The sequence below is a fragment of the Ananas comosus genome, linkage group 7 (genome assembly GCF_001540865.1).
Source record: "Ananas comosus cultivar F153 linkage group 7, ASM154086v1, whole genome shotgun sequence".
Taxonomy (NCBI): Eukaryota; Viridiplantae; Streptophyta; class Magnoliopsida; order Poales; family Bromeliaceae; genus Ananas; species Ananas comosus.
Window position 1 is genome coordinate 9754462 of NC_033627.1, and position 6682 is coordinate 9761143.

Below are 6682 nucleotides of genomic sequence, written 5' to 3' on the forward strand. Positions count from 1 at the left end.
TCCGCTGAAGTCCAGGGCGTGACATGTACATGGAACGTCTAATTATTTTTTTGAAATTTATAAAATAATATTATTTAGGAAGTGTTATGTCCATAACTAATTAGGTATATATAATAATATGTACCATATATTTACTCATAGATATGTATAATTAATTAATTATATATAATAGTACTATTTAATATATCCTAATCATAGTTAGTTAATTCGGATTCGGCAAAAATTCGGTACGGGTATAATTTGGATAAAATTCGTCTTCTAATTTTTAAATTCGTTGAAAAATACGGCTAAAAAACGGATTCGTCAATTATTCGGATACGTGATTTATACGGATATTATACGTTCATCAATTAAAAATTCGGGATAAAAAATTCGGCTATTAAATTAAGTTTTTTTTCTCTCAAAATTTATGCTATTAGCATAAATACTCATATTTCTTAAGAATATAAGAAAAAAGAACTACAAAATTAAGCCAATTAAGTAAAAAAAAAAAAGCAAACTATATTATACCTCAAAATAAATAATAAATTAAATAAATAAGAGATTAAAATAATACATAAGAGATTAAATTTTTTTGATCGGAGTTTTTTTTTTTTGGGTGCGAGGTTTGGATTTTGGAAATGGTTTTTTTTTTTTCACCTCTCTCTGTTTTGGGCCGCAAGGGGTGCGGAAGCGAGTGCGAGTGCAAGCGCGGACCAGGGTGTGAGCTCAAGCCCGGGCAAGGGCGTGGGCCCGGGCGCGGGTGCGGGCCAGGGCGCAGGCGGGAGCGCGGGCGTGGGCGTGAGCGCGGGCCGTTTTTTTGGGCGAATAATTCGCGAATCATGAATAATTCGCGAATAAGTATTTTGTCCCAAAAAAACCCATTTTTTCTGAATTTTTCCAAAAAATACGAATTTGGCAGTTTAATTCGTTTTCTCAAAAATTCGAAAAAAATTCGCGAATAATTCGCGAATTAACTAACACAGATCCTAATATGGAACTAAATATTTTGTTAATATATAATATATTCTCATATATATAAATATATATCATTAATAACAATATACACTATACATGATATGCTATATCATTTATTCCTTTTATAGATAAATATTATATATATAATTAAATATTTTATTTTGATAATTAAGATATTGGGCTTTTGGGTTGGGCTCGGGCTGGGCTTGGACATGCCCAAAAAGGCCCAAAATTTTTTTGGGCCTAAATTTTTAAGCTCAGTCCGAATCCAAAGTTATATTTTAACACTCAAAGTCTGGCTCAAACATGGCCCATTAGGCCAGGCCTTGTTTAGACCGGGACCCAGTTACACCCCTAACAACAAGTCAAAATTGGGCTAATATCATCACTAACAACTCTATGTTTGAAAGTATCTAGCATGAATTCAACAGTACTGAGACTATAATTAGGGTTCTGAGAATCGCGGCGGCGCGATCAGGTGAAGTGTGATAAATTTAGAGTCAATGAGGGGGAAGAAATGGTGGGTGTTCGGGGATCCATATGGTATCAACGTAGTCGTGACCACGGGAGAGCTACATGTAGATGATGGCAGTGGAGGCGACGCGGAGAATGGGAATCGACTCTCCAATATCGGAGACACAATCAAGGTGCGTATGAAGTAGTAACTCTATTAGCACCTTTTTTATTATTGTTATCCATAATTTATTTGTTGTTGTAAGTTTTGCTAATATTTGTACATATCTATTTTATATTTTCTATTTGTATTTATTGCTGTCTCATGACAAGTTAAAAAATTTTAAAATTTTAATTTTGTCAATCTTTTATCTTTTATAGCATTAATCCGCCGCAGTGCGCGGGTAACTTCACTAGTTATACTAGAGCATGTAATTAATCCATGGCATCATATACAACAATGGTAGATAAACAATAAAAGCATGTACTTATAAAATAACAACAAGGCATGTACTGAGGATCATGAATTTAATCAATGACAACAAATGCATGCATGATACTACAAGAATTGCTAAAGTTTATCATAATGTATGGAAAGAGATTTCAACTCCAGGCAAAAATCCGATCTATCACATAGAGGGATCAGCCGTAAAAGTTTCGGCGCATGCGCTCGTGGTACGTAAAATATAAACAATGAATAACTCCATTAATCTTTCGTTATTATCTTAACTTTAGTTGATTAAATCTTAATTAAACTCATTATTTTAACCCTCGTGCTATTTGTTGGTGAAAAACTCAAAATTTGAATTTGAATTTATTTTATTTAAACTTTAAATTTATTTATTTATTATTTTATTTATTTATTTATTTATTTTGTTTATTTATTTTATTATCTTTTTTAATGAGAAAGAAACTAATGGAATATTTTCCGTTCCGTTTCTTGCGCCAAACGGAATTCCATTCCGTTCCATTGCGCGGGTTGCGCTCCTTTCTCGTAATGAGAAAGAGCGTGAATTCTCCTTTTTACTTTTCCTCCCCTGTTAAGATAGATATCAGATAATTAGTTAATCCTTATCTAGTCATCATTTTATCTTCTAATATTTTTTCTTATCTACTGGGTGTTGAAAGAATCTTCGTCAACCTCCTTCAAGATCTTCCTCACAGGAGGAGGAATTCCGGTCGTATCTTGGGGTGTTATTTCCGGTTAATCTTGCACGTAAGGACGGGAATATGCCTTAGGGGAGTGCCTCGCGCGCTTCCGGATAAGATCAAATCGTTAGTAAGATATTTGCGTTTATCTGTAAGTCTGAGTTTATCTTTATTACAAATTAGTTAGATTTTTAATCACAATCGGGTTTTTGTTGCGGTATTTGTTCCAACACTATTCTCGGATCAAATTAAAAAATTTCATTTTGGGAAGAGCGCAACTTGCCCGAAATGCATAGAAACATCAAAATAACTTGCCCATTGACAAACACTACCTAATTGAGAGGTTTATGCCATCTGCAAATTAGTTGGAACAATCGAACACGAGAACAGCATAAAAATCGACAAGAATGTTACAAGATTAATTTTAGATTATTGAAATGACTTATTCAAAATCATGGAATATTCATAACATGATTAATACCTATTATTTAAAGAATTATTCAAAACCAACTTAATAGATCAATCTCATAGTTGCTCAAAAATCCCATATTGCTCATAAGGTTCTAACTCGAAACTGTCAACAACCTAATCTCGTATTTGGATAAGAAAAAACCCCAATTTGGGGCCTTATTATTTACCCAAAAAAACTATGGCCAAATCTAGAGAATGATTCAGAACCTTCATAAAGCGAAAAAGAATACATATGCAATATCAAAAACACATCTTTTGATGTTCATAAAGCATAGAAATGAGAATCTACTCAGTTCTTTATCTAGAATTTCTATCTTGAGAATGAGTTTTCTCCAAAGAATCTCCTCCCAAGTTCCTTTAATTTAAAGGAGGAAACTTCCTTCTAGTTGCTGAGAGAGAGGAAGAGAACGGGCTGGTTGGGAAAGAAAATGAAAGGTTTTCTTTGCTCCGATTCAAACCAGGCTTGTATTTCACATAGGATTTATTGGCAAATTCAAATTTGAACCAATGTATACTCAACCCTATTAAATCTATTTTAGTTTTAATTAGTAAATTTACCAAACTATGCTTGACAATGCTTAAAATCTCGAACTAGCTAGCTCGCATGCAGCTCATGACGTACTACATCAATAAGTTTTAGTAAAATTGTGATATCTCTTTCATTTGATGTCAGGTTAAGACGATTCAAGATGCATTGAAAAGCTAAGTCGAAAATCTTTCCAACAAGACTAATTTCGCCAAACCAGATTGTAAAAAAACATAATCAAATGTTCCCTCAAATTGGCTGCATGTGTAGCAGCAATATATGTTCAACTATCTTCGACATTTTTGTCCTCCTATAACTCTTTCAATTTAGTTCAGTTTGAGTTCAAATCAAATAAAACTTGGCAAGATTTGTATAAATCATTTTGAAGCCTTTCAAATATATTTTGAGCTTGTTTGATTCAAATTTGAGTCCATTGAATCAAATTGGCATTTAACTCACTTGACTTTTAAGTCATTCAGAGTGTCAATTTAACTCAATTTTATTCAAATTGACTCAAAAAGTCTTTAAAATATTTTTATACCTTTTTGATACTTTTATGATCGAATTTTGGAGTGTTACAGTAAAATATGTAAGTGATTTAATTAAAAAAATGCCGAAACAAAATGAAAACTACTGCTACAACTACTTCTGAAAGTTATTCTTATGGGATAATTGCCAATATACCCTTCATGCGTCTAGAAATATCCGATCTATCCCTACTTTTTTTTTCTTTCTAAAATACCCCTTATATGTTCCACCGTTATTCCAAATTACCCCCGCAGTTATCCTCTGTTAGCTTAACTCGGGTTAAACATAGGTTAAATATATACTAGAGTTAAAACCTATATGAAATACCTATTTTACCCCTACCTTATTATACTAATTCTTTAAGTTATCCTCTCTTTCTCTCCTAAGTCCCTCTTTCTCTCCCAAGTCCGGCGCCGCCTCCTCCGGCATCCAGTTCTGGCAGCCCCAGCCGCAGCTCCCTCCCCCACATTTCCCCCAAAACCCTAACCCTAGCGGACCTGCAGCCACCATCTCCCACATGAGGAAGCCCGTCCCAATGTTCGACGCACCGGGCATCCTGAGCGGCGCGGGGGTCGGGCTGGCGGGGTCGTCATCATCATTGTCGACCTGCGAGGACTGCGGCAACCAGGCGAAGAGGAGGCGAAGGCGGGAGTGGATGGAGAAAATGGCGCGGGCAAGGAGGAGGACGGCGGAGTCGAAGCCGCGACCATTGTTGCTCGAAGCTCTCCCCCGACGACCGCGGCTTCGAGCAACAATGGTTTTCGCAGTCCTCTCATACCCTTGGAATTGTTTCACTTTAATAGTTGTTCTATGTGCTGCGAGGATATGAATTACTCTGTACTTGTGTGCAATGCTATCATTATTCTATAATCGTTGTTTCACTTTTTTCTTGTGTGCATCGTCGGGGGAGAGCTTCTTGGCGGACTGCTCAACGTCGGCGAGTGCCTCGAGCTCGGCGTAGAGGGCGGCGGTGGCGGCGGCGAGGCGGTCGATCTTGCGGAAGAGGTGGGGGACGGCGGAGGGCGGGAGGAGGAGGGAGGGAGAGGCGGGGAGTGGGCAGCCGAGGTCGGAGTGCATGTGCTCGAAGCCGCGGAGGGCGGGTAGGGAGCAGCGCCNGTTAATTAGGGCGGAAGAGTTAATTATTTAAGATTAATTGGAATAAATTAATCTTCACATCTGCACAGATCTATGTTTATTAATATTTTTAAATATATAACTCTTATATATTATTAATATATGTTTATTATAATTTTAAATATATTTAATCTATATATATAAAAATTATAATAATAATATATATAGTATATTAATTATTATATATTTATTATATTTATTAATTATATTTAATTGATATTTGAAGGGCAAATAAGAAAAGTATTTATTATATGAAGGGTATATAAAAAAAGTTAGTTATAATACGAGGGTATATACGAATGGGCAAAATGGTAATTTTTCAGAGATAACGGCAACCGTTAACCTCTCACTAACGGAATTTAACTCTAGGGGTATATTAGAAAGAACTTGGAACATAAGAAGGGTATTTTCAATATTAGCCTTCTAAGAGGGGTAAATAAGAAAACTGGAAACTTTTTAGGAGTATATAAGCAATTGCCCCTATTCTTATATACTTCTGATTTACTACCATTGGTAATGCAAAGAGTAACTTGTTGATGCACATACTTCAAAAATATCTATGAATTTACTTACAACATATCAACGATCAATAAGGAATATATTTTGCAAAGCCAAACTATTTCTGGAGCCCAAAAAAAAAAAAAAAAAATCCTATAATTTTATGCTAGCCCGACCAAAAATGAGGCACGTTTAACATTGTGTAAATAAGTAAAATATAATTATTAGATATTCATTCTAATAACTAATATATATTAATATTAATTTAATATTTAGTCGGTTTCTAGTAGGGTTTTTGGATTTTTACTTGTTACTTGAATTCAGTCTTGAATTTTAGATCTTTATAACCAGTCGTACGTGTTCGTATACAGTTTTAAATTTCGATTTTTTATTTGGGTTCGATTTTAGGCCAGTTTTGCAAAAATCATTCTCAAATCGGTTTGTTGACATTCTTAATGACTCATCTTATGAGTAGTGAACTCCGATCTAGATGGTAAAGGCGTTAGCAGTATTTACTTTATATCATACATGAACAACTTAATCCGAAGAGCACAAGCAATTAACAAAAGAAAAGAAACATAGGTACGTACTTTACTCTTGAATTGATGCTTTTCCTTCTTTTGTTGATGCTTTACCTTCTTTTGTAGCCATTCTCTCGTGCATGCATCTTTCCTCTCTTGGCTGGAAAGAAATGAAAAAAGTTTTGTTTCTGGATGGATGTATTGCAGGTCGGTTTTAAAAAATAAAAAAAGAACAACAAAGAAAAAGCAAGAGTAACTTGTTTGCTTTTGCTTGGAAAACTAAATTCTAAGGATTAACTTTTTGTTATTCTCAAAAATATAAAATATCGTGTTATTCACAAAATTAAAATATCGAGATCGTTGGAGAAACAATAAATTCACCTAAAACGTACAAATACAGTATCCACGAATCTCGATTATGATTCTATCCAACCAGGCTCACGCC